The sequence below is a fragment of the Neofelis nebulosa genome, chromosome 7 (genome assembly GCF_028018385.1).
Source record: "Neofelis nebulosa isolate mNeoNeb1 chromosome 7, mNeoNeb1.pri, whole genome shotgun sequence".
NCBI lineage: Eukaryota > Metazoa > Chordata > Mammalia > Carnivora > Felidae > Neofelis > Neofelis nebulosa.
Window position 1 is genome coordinate 91,178,215 of NC_080788.1, and position 15,850 is coordinate 91,194,064.

At 37.6% G+C, this 15,850-nt stretch overlaps 1 protein-coding gene across 6 annotated transcripts in view; it reads left to right on the top strand.

The window, feature by feature from the left end:
* Positions 1 to 15,850, top strand: part of LRFN5 (leucine rich repeat and fibronectin type III domain containing 5) — a 251,687-nt gene that overhangs the window by 36,584 nt on the left and 199,253 nt on the right. Inside the window, exon 1 of one of the 6 annotated variants that reach the window (XM_058738920.1) lies at positions 13,103 to 13,298. The exons of the other annotated variants lie outside the window; for them this stretch is intronic. The gene's annotated coding sequence lies outside the window, so the exon portion shown is untranslated. Of the gene's footprint in view, positions 1 to 13,102; positions 13,299 to 15,850 lie in introns of those variants that run through there. 6 annotated transcript variants of the gene reach the window in all.

The following is a 15,850-nucleotide window of genomic DNA, read 5'->3' on the forward strand; positions in this document are numbered from 1 at the left end:
TCTTAGTGCACATTAAAAGATAAAAACCACAAAAGCCATTTATGTTGCTTTAAATAACTGTTCAATACTATCATGTAACCAGAAATATAGTTTCTTTAAATCTTCTTTTTTTAAAATATTTATTATTTTTGAGAGAGTGCAAGTGAGAGTGGGGGACAAAGAATCAAAGGCAATCTTTGCACTGAGAGCAAGCCCTATGTGGGGCTTGAACTCAGGAACTGCAAGATCCTGATCTGAGCTGAAGTCGGACGCTCAACTGACTGAGCCACCCAGGTGCCCTTAAATCTGCTTTTTAATGCTTCTATAGCATAATAATCTATAAACTATAAATTATGTTGTACAATAATTATATATAATGCATAATCTATAAAATGACACGTATGCTACTGTATGCCATCGGTTTCATTACATATCATGAACCATATAGATATAGCACATACTATGGCAGATAGCAGTAAGCAGAGAGACAGAAAGAGAAAGAGTATGTGTGTGTGTGTTGGCAGAGGTAAAAGTTGAAGATACCTTTTGATGCCTGTAATGAAAGGGGAAACAAGGATGATCCTAAGTAAAATGTATATTTCTGTCAGCATGAGTTTTATGTCCTTCCCTTGCTTCCTCCAACTTTCAGGCACTCTATTATTTGATAGTTCAATCTCAGACACCGAAGACCAGAACAGATGGAAGCTGAAATCCTGGGAGAACATTGGCTAAAGACACGGGTTTATCTTTCCTAAAGAAGACAAGCGCAGAGAATCTTAAAAGTGAGATGAGAAGAAATTTCAAGGATCATCTTTACCATTCCAAATTAAAGCACAAATTCTTTTTTATAGTCTTCTAAAAGCAGCTGTCTGCTTCCTTGAGAACAACCACAGCAAAGTAACTAATGTAATGGTTAATAGCTATTGCTGTGGGTAAGTCCAACTGGGTCTATCTCTTCTACCTTTGCTAGCTCAGAGAGCTTAACCTTTTTTATGATTCAGTTTCTTTGTAATATAGAGTTAGTAATAATGATACTTACTTCAGAGTGGTTGAGGAGATTAAAAGAGATGATGCACTTCAAGTATAGCATAGTGCCTGGAAGAAAACTCTCAATGCCTATTAGCAGTTGTTTTTATATGATTATATTGTTGGAGAGCTCATTAAAAAGTTTTCCCCGTATTTTAGGTCCCAAACAAGCATGCTTTTACAACTTAGAAGAGTTTATGCCTTTTGGAAGTTATTCAAAAGGACTGTCCATTTCAAATGAGAACCATTTAAGTAAGGATTTCAGTACCTGTAACGTTTCTCTAAATCTTTCTAAGGCTAAAAAGTTATTTGATCTCTTCATATGTCATGATTTATCATTGGGACTGTTCTCCTCTTGGTACTGAGTATGCATTAATATTTCTGTAGATAGTCAATGCAGTACTTGTAGAAGATTGGACAGGCAGAGTCAAGCAGAATAATCACCACCCTTTCCTATGTTCTCTGCTTCTGCTGCCGATGGCACTTTTGCATATGATGGCAGTTGCACATTTCATTTTAAACAGGTTAAGTTTTCTTGTTATGTTGAGGCAGTTGCACATGACGGTTTGAGCAGCATCACTGAAATCAAGTTTGCAGCCAACTCAAAATCTGAAATGATTTTATTCTCTGTCCTTATGATTGGATACTATTGCCATGTTTCCTTCATCATGTATATCTTAGTTTTCGTTGATATATTTCTTTAAAAGTTTATTTATTTTAAGAGAGAGAGTACAAGTGGGGAAGAGGCAGAGAGAGAGAATCCCAAGCAGGCTGCACACCATCAGTACAGAACCCGATGAGGGGCCCGAACCCACGAACCACGAGATCATAACCTGAGCTGGTCAGGTGCTTAACCGACTACGCCACCCAGGCTCCCCTTTAATTGATATTTTTAAGTCTTAGTTAAGAAATTTCCCTCTATTCCTATAAAAATAATTGAAGCCCCTGAGAACATCTTGTCTGTTACCAGACTAGAGCAAGTATTGCCTCAGTTTCCTGGTGAGGATATTCAAAGGGGAAGGAGAAATAGTGTTCCCTAGACAAGGCAGAAGTCTCAGGGACACAAACTTCCTGTTTCCATCCCATTTCCCAGGCTCACTTCCCCCTGTAACTAACCCCCAAAATTCTTTCCTTAGCTATGTAAGATAATATGAGAAATCTGCCTACTAATTATGCTCTGATGAGCTCACAGTATCAGTTTACATGGGGGCTAATTTTTTTTTTAATGTTAGTATATCCTCAATTGTGTTAGAAAGTTTAGTTCAACTTAGTGAATATTTATTGAGTATCCATGCTGTACAACACTGTGCTCCCTGCCATTTGGGGGATCTCTCCTCACAAAGCACCTTTGATAATGGCCGTGGGCCTCAATACAAGTTTGGGAGCCACCTTCTTGTGGACTAGTGTGACTGACAGGATGTTTCCCAAGAGCCTTCAAGTCTAATTGATTTAGAGTTGGATCAAGGCAGAACCTGTGCAGTCACCACCATTAACAAATGTAAATTTACACAAGGGCTGAGAATATTCAGAGAACTCTAGGACTCCATTGGTTTTCCGGGAGTCTGTGAGGAAGTAGAAGACATAACTGGAAAGGTGACTTTGATGAAAGAGTTTTGAAGTGCAGATGTGCATATTATGCTTTTATTGTTATACATCCATATAGGCACCTGGACATTAGCTCAAAGATTATTTCAAGAATTGGCTCCCACCTTCTTTGAGCCCTGTCTCATCAAGTTCCCCTGTAGTTTATACTTTGTTGGTTTTACAACCAATAGCCCCTCTCATCCTGCTATTATAATTTATGTATTCGGACATCATGAAGAGATTTTGTTTCTGCATATCCTAAAATGCTTTCAGTGGTCACCACTCACCATATCACAGGAACAAAAGATGACAAATAACAATCCCTGGCTAGGTACCCAGAATATGGATCATATAATGGGCCTGTGGCCCCAGGTTATCTGGAAAAGCATATCAGTCATCAAATATCAGAAAAAAGGAATTTGAACATTACTCTATAAATATTTTATGTTATGGAGGAATTTGGGCAAGAAGTATTATGACCAGCAATTTCACGTGGATAACAATACACAGGAGATGGGATTTGGGTTCCTCAGGAGACCTGCAGTAGGTATGAGCAGAAGACCAAGAGGCCATGAAGAAGCACAATCCACAGACACTGGCAAATGAAAGGGGAAGAGAAAAGGAGGAAAGGATTAGTTGAAATAATACTATGGGGTTTTTGTCTCATTCATTAATGGAAGAATTATGACTTTAACAAGGGTAATAAAGGCTGGAGAATCTGGGTCATCAAGAAGAGGGAAGGCCAGTTTAGTTAGACATGCTGATTTTAAGGTGATTTTTCAGTTGCAAGTAGGATAAGAGCAGGATACTTTAATATAAAATAAAAGTAAAAAGAGAGGCCAAAGCTGGATCAAGAGATTTGGGGTCAATTAGAGAAATTTTGAAGTGATTAGATGGATAAGCCTATCAGTTGGGAACAAATTGAGAGGAATGGACCTACATGGTCGGAAGAATAATGACAAATTTTAAATAACAGGAGGAGCAATATCCAAACCCAGGGAATTTCACGAAGAGTAAAGATTACGTAGGCAAATAGAAGTGAATACAATCATAGTTAATAAGAGTAATGACCAAAAGAGAACTATTCAGCTTAGTAGTTTGAGATCTATCTCTATGTAAACCCGTTTTAACTTATCTGCATCTGTATCTTTCTCTATATTTTCATATTGTTTTAACACTTTTTAAAAATAGGAATACACTTTTGAAGCTAATATCCAAGCTATGTGAGCATCATGTCTAGTGGGTAACCATCAAATCCATTATTGGAAATCAAACAATAGCAGTGATTATTGTTATCACCAATACTATTTAACAAGGTTCTGGAATATGCCTAGCTGGCTCAGTTGGTAGAGCATGTGACTTTTGATCTGAGGGTCTTGAGTTTGAGCCCCACACTGGGCATAGAGATTACTTAAAAAAATCAAAAGAAAATAAAATTAGCAAGGTTTTGGAATGGAAATTATCATTATTGTTTTATATTGTTCTCATTGAAGTATACTAGAAAAAAAATAAGTGTTGGAAATCAAAAGTTCTGTTTATTATTTTTTTTAATTTTTTTTAACGTTTATTTTATTTTTGAGACAGAGAGAGACAGAGCGTGAATGGGGGAGGGTCAGCGAGAGGGAGACACAGAATCTGAAACAGGCTCCAGGCTCTGAACTGTCAGCACAGAGCCTGATGCGGGGCTTGAACTCACTGACCGTGAGATCATGACCTGAGCCAAAGTCAGCCGCTTAACTGACTGAGCCACCCAGGCGCCCCAAGTTCTGTTTATTATTAATTGCAGATTAATTTTTCAATCTGGAATTCTCCCCAAATCAATTAATATATTAGAAATACTAGGGATTGATTCATATGCCTGGTCAGAATATAAATATGTACAATTGAGGAGGTTGCTTTTGAAAATCAGCAATAATAAAATGCTTCTGTTGTCAAAATAGTAACAAAAGCATAGTATACCTGAGAATGATAGCAACCAGATATATAGAATTTTTTAAGTAAATAAAACTGTAAGATATCATGAGGGAAACTTAAGATACAAATAAATGGCATTAACAACTCTTTTGGGTAAGATGTCCCAATATTTTAAAGATATCATTTCTCCCAAAATATTTTATTCATTTATTAGAGTCCCTGTATCACCCACTCCCTACAAATCTTTTTCTGGGACATGACCAAATAATTCCCAATTTCATTTGAAGAATAAACCTGTATGTTGAAAGAATAAATCAGGAAAATTATGGCAAAAAATAATAATAATATAAAACTTGCTCTGTTAACATGTCAGTTTCTAACATGTAATTAAAATATTGATGAAAAAGGGGCACCTGGGTAGCTTAGTTGGTTAAGCATCTGACTCTGGATTTCGGCTCAGGTCATGATCTCGCAGTTTCGTGAGTTTGAGCCCCGGCACAGACTCTGCTTGGAATTCTCTCCCTCCCTCTCTCTCTGCCCCTCCCCTGCTCACGCTGTCTGTGTCTCTCTCAAAAGTAAGTAAATTAACTTAAAACAATAATATTGATGAAAAAATTGACAAGGAATTCATTGGGACTAAAAAGTCATAAGGGAAGCAGGCCCAAGTAAATATGGCAATTTACTTTTGAGGATAGAATTTTTACAATCTTGAGAAAAAATTAGATTATTTAGTAAATAATGTTGACGTAATTTTAAATTTGGAAAATACTTAGAGAAGATATTTATTTATCATCATAGGTCAAAATAAACATTCAGGTATTAAATATTTAGCTATTCAAGTACTAAAATAAAAAGTGAATAAAATTTACTTTTGTAGTGCTTAAAGTAAGAATCATTAAGAAAAAAAGATTTCAGTATGTAAACATTATTTTCTTTGTTAAAAAACAGAAACAAAGTTAATAAGTCAATGATATACTAGTTAAAGATATTTGCATTGCATATGAAGGACAAAGATTTAATATGTCCATGATATAAATAAAAACATGACAATATAAAAAGGACCAGCAATGATTAGGCAATTTATAATAGGCAAAATGGTCAAAGTCAATAACAATGAACATATAACTAAATTCATTGGCAGTCAAATATGTGCCTCAGTGCACAAATATGTGCAAGTCTGTGAGCAAATGGGAATTTACATGAACTCTTTGTTGGAAGATAAATTGATAGGTCCTTTTGAAGGGCTACCTGATTATATGTATAAAATTTGAAGGTAAACAAAACTTTTAGTTCAAAAAATCCACACTGAGAAATATCTGTTAAAAATAATTTTAAAAATATGAATACCAAAATATATTATAAAACTAGAAAAGAAAAGCATCTTGGGGCGCCTGGGTGGCTCAGTCGGTTAAGTGTCCGACTTCGGCTCAGGTCATGATCTCATGGTCCGTGAGTTCGAGCCCCGCGTCGGGCTCTGGGCTGATGGCTCAGAGCCTGGAGCCTGCTTCCGATTCTGTGTGTCCCTCTCTCTCTGCCCCTCCCCCGTTCATGCTCTGTCTCTCTCTGTCTCAAAAATAAATAAACGTTAAAAAAAATTAAAAAAAAAAAAGAAAAGAAAAGCATCTTAAATTATACAAGTCATGGTTAAGTTAAAGTACATTGCTGTATACAAATACACGCACATACACACACACGTACTGGAATATGGTGCGGCTACCAAATACTTAAACTAACATGTCTACAATATACTCTTAGGTAAATACTACAGGCTACATGTGTAATACAATCCGATTAGGTAAAAAAGAGACAGGTAGAGGAAAAGGGAGAGAGACATGATTTTAATATGCAGTTGCTGGAAATATATACACCAAAATCACAAAAATGATGCTGGGCCTATAAATTATTTTCATTTTCTTCTTTGTATTCTTTTGTATATAAAATAAGCATATATTAATTTGTGGCTGGAGAGATAAGCCTATTTATAAGTATTGTCTTATTTATTTTGACATGAAAACAGCAAATACATTCTGTCCTCAGCTCATGGAAAGAGAGCAAATTGTGCAGATTATTTGCTATTACAACACTGTCAAGAATCCTCCACAACCACAGTCAATTTGAGCTTCTTTAATGGAAACTTTTAATGAGTGTTCGAGTTACGCTATACTAATGCAGTGTTACTCAGATGACTTTCGCAGATAATGTTGAGATCATTTTAAATTTGGAAAACATTTAAGGTAAGATATTTACTTATCACCAGAGATCAAAATAAAGACCCAAATATAAAATATTTAGGTATTCAAATACTAGGATAAAATGAGGTGAACAAATTGTACTTTTGTAGTGCTCCAAGGCAAGAATCATGAAGAATTTCAGATTTCATTTCTTAAACATTATGTTTTTCTTTTTGATAAAAAGAAATGAAAACACAGTTAATAAGCAAATGATAAGTTGGTAAAAGATATTCTTAGTGTAGATGAGAGACAAAAGTTTGATATATCCATGATATAAAGAGAAATATAACATTATAAAAAGACTCTTAGGATGGAATGATCTCCATGTGTTGAAAGGGCAGAAGAAGGTGATTGTGTCTAAAATGGTGTGATAAAAGAAAGTGGAGGGAGGGATTGTGTTCAGAGACAGAGAGAGAGAGAGAGAGACGCCTTCAGATTATAGAGAGATTTGAGAGTTTCACTGTAAAGTTTAGGTTTTAAGTGTAAGTATATTCCATTGAAAATTTGAGGCAGGAGAGTAACTTGACCCCCTAAACACTTAAGAAAGATCACTCTTACTCAGAAGGGAGGCTGGGTGAGGAGTATGGAGACCAACAGAATGGCTGCTCTACTGGTATTGGAAAGAGGTAAAGATGGACTCCAGAAGGGCTGGAGAAGTGGAAATGGAGAGAAGTCACCAAATTTCGGATATATTTTGGAAATACAGCTGACAGGTCATGCTGAGTGAAACAGTAATGCTCAACCACTGAGTTTTTTGTTTTTCTAATTGAGGTATAGTTGACATAACATTATATTAATTTCAGGTGTACAACCTAATTCAATATTTGTAAGTATTGCAAAATAATCACCCCAAGAAGTCTTGTTAACATCTGTCAACAGTTACAATTTTTTTTCTTATTATGAAAACTTTGCAATCCATTTTCCTACTACTTTCAAATGTGCCATACAGTATTTTTAACTATAGTCATACTTCTGTACATTACATTCCCATGACTTATTCATTTTACAGCTAGAAATTTGTACCTTTTGATCCCCTTCACTCATTTCATTTACCTCCCAGTCTCTTGGCTAAGGTAACCATCAATCTGTTATCTATATCTATGAGGTCGGTTTTTTGCCCTTTTTAAAATTTTTATTTTAGATACCACATGTCAACGAGATCATGCAGCATTTACCTGTTTCTGTTTGACTTAAATCACTTAGCGTAATATCACCAAAGTTTTATGTGTTTTTGCCAATAGCAAGATTTTATCCTTTTTTATGGCTGAATAATATCCTATATATATATATATACAAGAAAATGTTGTGTGTGTATGTATATATATATATATATATATATATATATACACATGTATATACATCCATTTATTTTGAACACTTATGTTGCTTCCATGTGTTAGGTGTTATAAATAATGCTGTAATGGGAGTGCAGGTAATCTTTATGAGATACTGATTTTATGTCCTTCTAATAAATATCCAGAAGTAGGATTACTGGATCATGTGGTAGTAGTCCTATTTTTAATTTTTTGACTAATCTCATACTGCTTCTCATAGTGGCTGCACCAATTTATATTTCCACCAAAAGTGTACAAGAGTTCTCTTTTCTCTACATCCTTGCCAACACTTGTTATTGCTTGTCCTTTTAAAAAATTTTTTTTAACATTTTATTTATTTTTGAGAGACCGAGCACTAGTGGGGGAGGGGAAGAGAGAGAGGGAGACACAGAATCCGAAGCAGGCTCCAGGCTCTGAGCTGTCAGCACAGAGCTGGATGCGGGGCTCAAACTTGCAAACCGTGAGATCATTGCTTGAGCCGAAGTTGGACACTCAACCAACTGAGCCACCCAGGTGCCCTTGCTTGTCTTTTTGATACTAGCCACTCTGACAGGTGTGAGATGATATCTCATTGTGGTTTTGGTTTGCATTCCCCTGGTGATTAGTGATGTTGAACACCTTTTCATATACCTGTTGGCCATCTGTATGTTTCTCTGGAAAAATGTCTATTCAGATCCTCTGCCCATTTTTTAAATCATGTTGTTTGGTTTTGCTATTGATTTGTATTAGTTCATTTTATATTTAGATATTAATTACTTATCAGATATGTAACTTGAAAATATTTTCTCCCATTCTGTAGGTTGTCTTTTCATTTGTTGATGGTTTCCTTCTCTGTGCAACCTACAGAATGGGAGAAAATGAAATGAATGTTGTCTGAGCAAGAAGGATGTTGAAAATGTGAAGAAGGTGAATAATGAAAATCTGATATGGTAGAGAAGAGGCCTCCATAAGATCAGAAAACTGTTGAAGTGATCATTTTAGAATAAGAGTGACTGGGAAGGATTGGATGTGATAGTCAGATAGGAGGTGCTATTCTCAGTTATGAGAGGTCTGTTGTACAACCATATGCTTGGGTGACTGAGGTATGATGGAAGAAAATATCACTGAGCCAAAGATACAAGGAAATAAAAGGCCATGGTGTTAGATGGATCATATTTCTGACTTTAAATGTAGCTAAGAATGATGAGGGTGTCATTTGTAGATGAGGATACAGTAAACCAGGAACCAAAAATCATGATTGAATGAGGAATATGATACAAAGAATGTCAGCTGGTGAGAACAACTGGGAAGGGTATGGAATGGAAAAGTCTGATGACATGCATTTCAAAGGAGTTGGGGTTTTGAAAGCGGGAGGAAACAGTTAAAAAATACCAGGGAAGAGCAAAGAGGACACTTACTCTACCTCCATGCTTTTCTTACTCTCCTTATTCTTCTACTTCTGTGTATCAGAGGGGGAAAAAGCCTCTTCTTGAGGAGGGGAAGGAGAAGCATGTCTTCAAGAAGAGCCAAGTATCAGAGTAATAAGTTGAAGTGAATTTCAGAGAAAAATTAGAGAATCAGAGAGCAAGTTTTAAAGGGAATAATAGTAAGTCTTGTGAGGGAATACAATACAATAATTGAATTATATTGTTTTAAATACAATAATCACAACAATTGGTGTTTTAATGATGGATGAGTGAGGAATAGTTGTAAGGAATCATAGCAATATCTCTGGTCCTTAGGTCTGGATGTTATTTAAAATATCAGGGAACCTACCACCAGGGACTGATGAAATTTTGTCAAGGAAGGAAAAACTTGCAGTGACCATTCAAGGAAGTTGTTTGTAGTCTTGGGAGAATGAATGCATGAAAAAGGAGGTGATTGAAGAAGGGCTGGACTCTGGGTGGAGGAGGGCTCTGGATTTTCCTGTGGCTGGAGGTATTTTTAAGTCATTGTAGAACATAAGTCAGGAAGGTATCTGTCATCTCCTGAATTGCTTAAATCAGTGTCAATGCCAACCACCATCTAATGGGCCTTCCTGTACGACAAAGGCTGGAAGAATAAAGGCTATAGTACCCAGCCAAATTTCAACAGAGTTTCTGTATGTGTTTTAGATTTTGTCAATCAAATGGATTTGAGTATGAATTGAATTTGGAACTGAGTTAAGGGGAGGAGGGCAAAGGAAGAAAGCCATCGTCATTCTGCTGGTACAGATGGCGAGAGGGCAAAATGCTTGTGCAGTTGGCAGTTCCCAGCCCCAACACCTGGTTTTAGTGGAAATAGTAGCAGCTCCTTTGCATTATTTTTGGAAGCATAGCTTGGAATCTGCCTCTTGGGCCCTGTCAGTGGATTTTTAAAAAGTCATCTCTATACCCAATGTGGGGCTCGAATTTACAACCCTGAAATCAAGAGTTGCATTCTCTACTGACTGAATCAGCCAGGTGCCCCTCTCTTAGTGATTTAAAAAATATTTTTTTAATGTTTCTTTTATTTTTGAGAGAGAGAGAGAGAGAGAGAGAGAGAGAGAGAGAGAGAGAGCGTGCACGCAGGGGAGGGGCAGAGAGAGAGAGAGAGAGAATCTGAAGCAAGCTCTAGGCTCTGAGCTGTCAGCATAGAACCTGACCCTGGGCTAGAATCATGAACAGTGAGATCACGACCTGAGCTGAAGTTGGCACTTAACCGATGGAGCCATCCAGGTGACCCATCTCAGTGATTTTTTTAAACCATTGTATATCCTATGATAAATGTCCTTTGCTTAAACTACCAGAGTGAATTCTTTCCTTTCCTAAAACCACCCCTCCCCAATGCAGATGATTCACCTGAGGTTGGGCAGCTGATCTAATATTACATTGGTTGGGAAGTTAAGAAGTATTAACTAGGATCATCAAATTTTCTCTTATGATTTTTTTTTAGAAATAAAGTCATTTATGAGAGATAATGGATGTTACTTACAAATTTTTTTTTAATCTTTATTTATTTTGAGAGAGAGACAGAGTGTGAGCAGGGGAGGGAGACACAGAATCAGAAACAGGCTCTAGGCCCTGAGCTGGCGACACTGAGCCCAACACGGGGCTTGAACTCACGAACCGTGAGATCATGACCTGAGCCGAAGTTGGACGCTTAAGCCACTGAGCCACCCAGGCTACCCCATGAATGTTACTTATAAAAGGTGAGCCTCATTCACTGGATAATTGGAGAGAGATAATCTTGAGTGGATTTGTAGTGTGTGTGTGTGTGTGTGTGTGTATGTGTATGCACATGTGCACACATACTCATGTAAGCATATGTCTCTGAAATATTGCTGAGTAGCTTAGAAATGCTATAAAGTGACTCTTGATCATGACAGTTTTCCCAGAATCAGAAACTGCCCTCACCAACATACTATCGATTATTTTCTCCTATTCACCTTTCTATTCTCAATTAGACAGAAATGTTACTTGAAACAAGTCACTCATTAATTTCTGAGATATTTATGGTAAAGCCTATGTGTGTGTCAGCCAGTAGGCTAGGTGTTGGGAATACAGGTAAGGAATGAATAGACAGGATCCTTGACTGCATCAAGCTTTCTGTCTGCTACAGAGGTAGATGCTAACAAAACATATTAATTAAATATGATGAATATTTTGAACAGGGAAGACTTGGGTTTAGGGAACAACTTCAATAGGGGGATGTAAGCTTGTGTAGGTGGTTCTTCTTAGGGAAGTTTGCTGCCAACTGATTTCTGACAGATGTAATAGGTTTAACAATACATACGGTAGCAAACGCAAATCTCAAAGGCTTGACTTAACAAAAATTTATTTCTTGCTCCCTTGAAGCAAATGGGGGTTGATTGGGTGGCTTTCCTCTCAGTGTGAACCCCCATGTCCTTTCCTTTCTTCCCATTTCTCTGTTTTCTCTAGGGTCTCCTCAGATTCCCCTGCTGCATCGACAGAATTCAGCTGCCCAAAGAACTGAGCCGATTTGAGGAAGATTGTGTATCTGATACTTAATAATTTCAACCTAAAAGAGATTGCTCACATTCCACAGAGAGCAGTCACATGGGCCTGCGGAGATGCACGGGCAGGGTGGAACAGAGCCATTTGGGAAACACAGTCCTTGACAGAGTAACTGCTTCCCAGTACTCTGCAAAAGAGGGAGACATTTACTAGTTTAGTAGCTACTTGTCTCTGCCACAGGAACAGAAACAAACACACTTGCATTTTTGAGAGATAACTAGCCTCATAAAAAGCTGACTTAGAGAACAATATGACTGAAAGTGAACTGTTACTATTATTAACTTTCGTACCTTTGAGGAAATGCTGGGCTTAAATAGATATTTTCATCCAGCACATAGAAAATCTAACCCTTTAAATTTGGGTCAGAGATTAAAGTGAATAGTGGGTATGATGTGCTCTGGGAGCTAATGCTAGTGTTCTCTGGAAGTAATCTCCTAGAATTTAACCCATGACCCCATTTACAAACTTGAAATATTTAGGAGAATCCCAGTGGTAGAAAAAAAGTGAATTTGACACAAATTCCACTTTCAGTTATTGTGTAATCTTCAAATTTAACCATTGTTATTGACATGTTTTTATATTAAATTTCTAATATCTGAGAAATCAATGCAAACAATGGAGAAAAGCTACAGAATTTGAATTGTTACAGAAGAATTGTAGGGTACAAAAAACTCAGTAGTAATACAAATGGGCCTGGGACAGCAAATTTTTTTTCTTTTTTACTTTTTAAAGTTTTTTAAATGTTTCAAAATTTCTAATGTTTTTAGAAAGCAGACTGTGATAGTGTGATTTGTAATAAAAAAATATATGTATCTGGTCTTTGTCCCTGTGTTTTGGCACTGAGCTCCTAAAACTCTTGGAATTTCCAGACAGAAGCAGCAAAGGTGTTTCTTGTTATGTTAATGGGGTGACTGTTAGACCCCCCCACCTGAGGATGGCAGCTGGTTGCCAGGAGAACCAACGTTTGATTGAGAGTTGGAACTCTTAGTCCCACCCCTGAGGTCTGGGGAGGGGCAAGGGCCTGGAAACTGAAACAACTGCCCAAGGCTAACGATTTAATCAATCATGACTGTGAAATGAAGGCTCCTTAAAAACCCAAAAGGGCAGGGTTCAGAGTTTCCTGGTTGGTGCATGCTGGGGGAGTGGCCTCCGGGAGAGGGTATGGATGCTCCTAGCTCTTTCCCTCTCCCTTGCCCTATGCATCCCTTCAGCCTGGCGGCTCCTGAGTTATATCTTTACCATAAACTGGCACTCTAGTAAGTAAAATGTTTCTCTGAGTTTTGTGAGCTGCTCTAATAGGTTAATTGCATCCAAGGAGGAGATTTTGGAGCCTCTGATTTATAGCAGGTCGGTCAGAAGCAATGGTAACAACCTGGGCTTGTGCCTGGGCATCTAAAGTAGGAGGGGGTGGGGGATAGTCCTGTATGTAGGACTGATGCTATCTATCTCTGGGTAGATAGTGTCTGAATTGAATTGAATTGTAGGACACCTTAAGGTGTTTGAGAATAGCTGGTTGGTGTGAGGAAGCCTTCACACACACATGTTGGGTCCAGGAACCCAAAATAGAGCCTTTTCTCCAACTACTTTTGAAAAAAAAAATTAGGAGTAAAGCTGAAAAAATACATTTCCAATAAATTTTCCTCGAGATGAGTAATATTTTGTCACATATTTGTTCCCTCTTCCTGTTTCTTTCTCAGATAAATGGATAGCTAGCTAGCTAGAGATACAAGTGTTTTGCTGACTAGATGAGCTATTGTAGTTATCATGACCCAAGACCTCTATATTCTTGAGCGTAAATCTCCTCTAAGAACCAGGACATCCTCCCATATAAAAATAATACAGTTTGCCATGCAAGAAATGTAACACAGATGTGATACTCTTATCTAAATACAGCGTGCGTTCAAAGTTCTCTAATTGTCTAGTCATGTCATTTATAGCTAGCTTTTAACCTAATCTGGGATGCAAACAGAGATCATGCCTTGCACTTAGTTATTGGGATGGCTTTCTCTGCCTTTAAAAATAATATTTTAATGGCATTGACATTTTTGAGGGGTCCAAGCTAGTCCTTTGCAAAATGTTTCTGAGTCTCGTTTGTCTGGTCATTTCCTCATGAGTAGATTCAAGTTGAACATTTGTCATAGGGTATTGCATTAAGATGCCTGTGATACTAGTTTCCCCCATTATTGCTGTTGTCACGTGTCTATGTAGTTAACAGTGGTGTCTGACTTACTTCTCCATTGGAAAGCTACTACCTTTTTCCCTTTTGTCATTGATAAGTAATCAGAGAGATGATATTTTAGGAATATGTAAAAATCGCTTTCCTTGACAACTTTAATCCTATTGAAGAACATTGACTAAACTGAAGGGTTAAAAGCTTATGGCAAAGTGATTATTTCTATTTTGATTGTTCCCGTGTCACTCCTTCCCTACTCACTACCTGTCTCTCTTGTTTTGTCCGGCCCTCTTTTCCTTCCTTCCTTCCTTCCTTCCTTCCTTCCTTCCTTCCTTCCTTCCTTCCTTCCTTCCTCCCATCCTTCCTTCCTTCCTTCCTTTTTCCCTTTCCTTCTGTGACTTCACTGCAGAGTCATGGATTCAATGCTTTATACCTACTGTGATCTCAGTTTCCTTTTCTATAATTCCACTAGGCAAAGACATTGTGGTGGTGTCTACCACATCTGAGATACGTTGCTGCCTCCCACGCAGTAAAATGTATGTCATATGCAGAGTTGATTTGGGGAGAGCACACAGAATGATGCCCTGTACATGATAGTTATGAAGTATGTATATCCTTTTGATACAACTTCTCAGTTTTCCAGTATTTCCTTACTTCTGGCACAAGAAGGTTGCTTTGTCCTCTTCCTACCAGTCTTGTTATCAGTTATGTCTCCAGGAATTCTAGTTCTTCTTAATAGGATCTGTGTTTAGAAACCAAGGTCTGGGCATTAGGTTTAATGATGTCTTTTAAAAAAACAGCCTTATAACAACAAGTAGAAAATAAGCAAGGGCAGGGCATTCCTACAGTACTGCTATTATAGTAGCATAGGTATTTTTAGGTCACTGGAATTTATCTAGAGAGCAGTGTGTTCAGTGGCTAGGAGTGTGCACTCTACCACCACATTACACAGTTGTTGTTGTTGTTTTCCAAGCTGCGCCTGATCTACCTTTGTGACTTACTAAGTTATTTTATCTCTGTACGCCTTTGCCTCTTCATCTCTAAAAGGGATGTAACATAGAACTTACCTCATTGAATTGTGATTCCGTTCTTTTGTTCAACGTATTTTTATTGAACACTTAATATGTGACAGATACTCAGCTGTGTACAAGACAGGCAAAATATATCTTGGAAGCCTTCATTGTCATGGAGGGATAGACTCCCATCCCCTCCAAAACAAACAGACAAACAATATATATATGTGTATATGCTGATAGGTTCCAAGGGAAAATGAAACTGGCTAAGGGTGGGTGGTTTTGGGGAAGCCTGCGATTTTATACAGACTGGTTGGAGAAGTGCTCAATGATAATATTTGAACAGAGACTTGAGGCAAGTTGAGCACTAAATCCTGCTAATGACTAGGAGAGTTTTTCAGACAAGAAACTGCAAGCACACAACCCCTTAAAAGGGTGAGTGATACCTGGAATGTTCTAGAACAGGTGGCCATGGTAGTGGACCTGGGTCAGTAGGAGGCACAGTTAAGTGGCAAGGATGAAGCCATGTCAGGAGGGCCTTTTAGAAGTTTGTAGAGACCTGTATTCTGCCTGGGGTGTGAGGAACCATTAGAAAGTTTTGAGAGAATAATGGTGACACTAT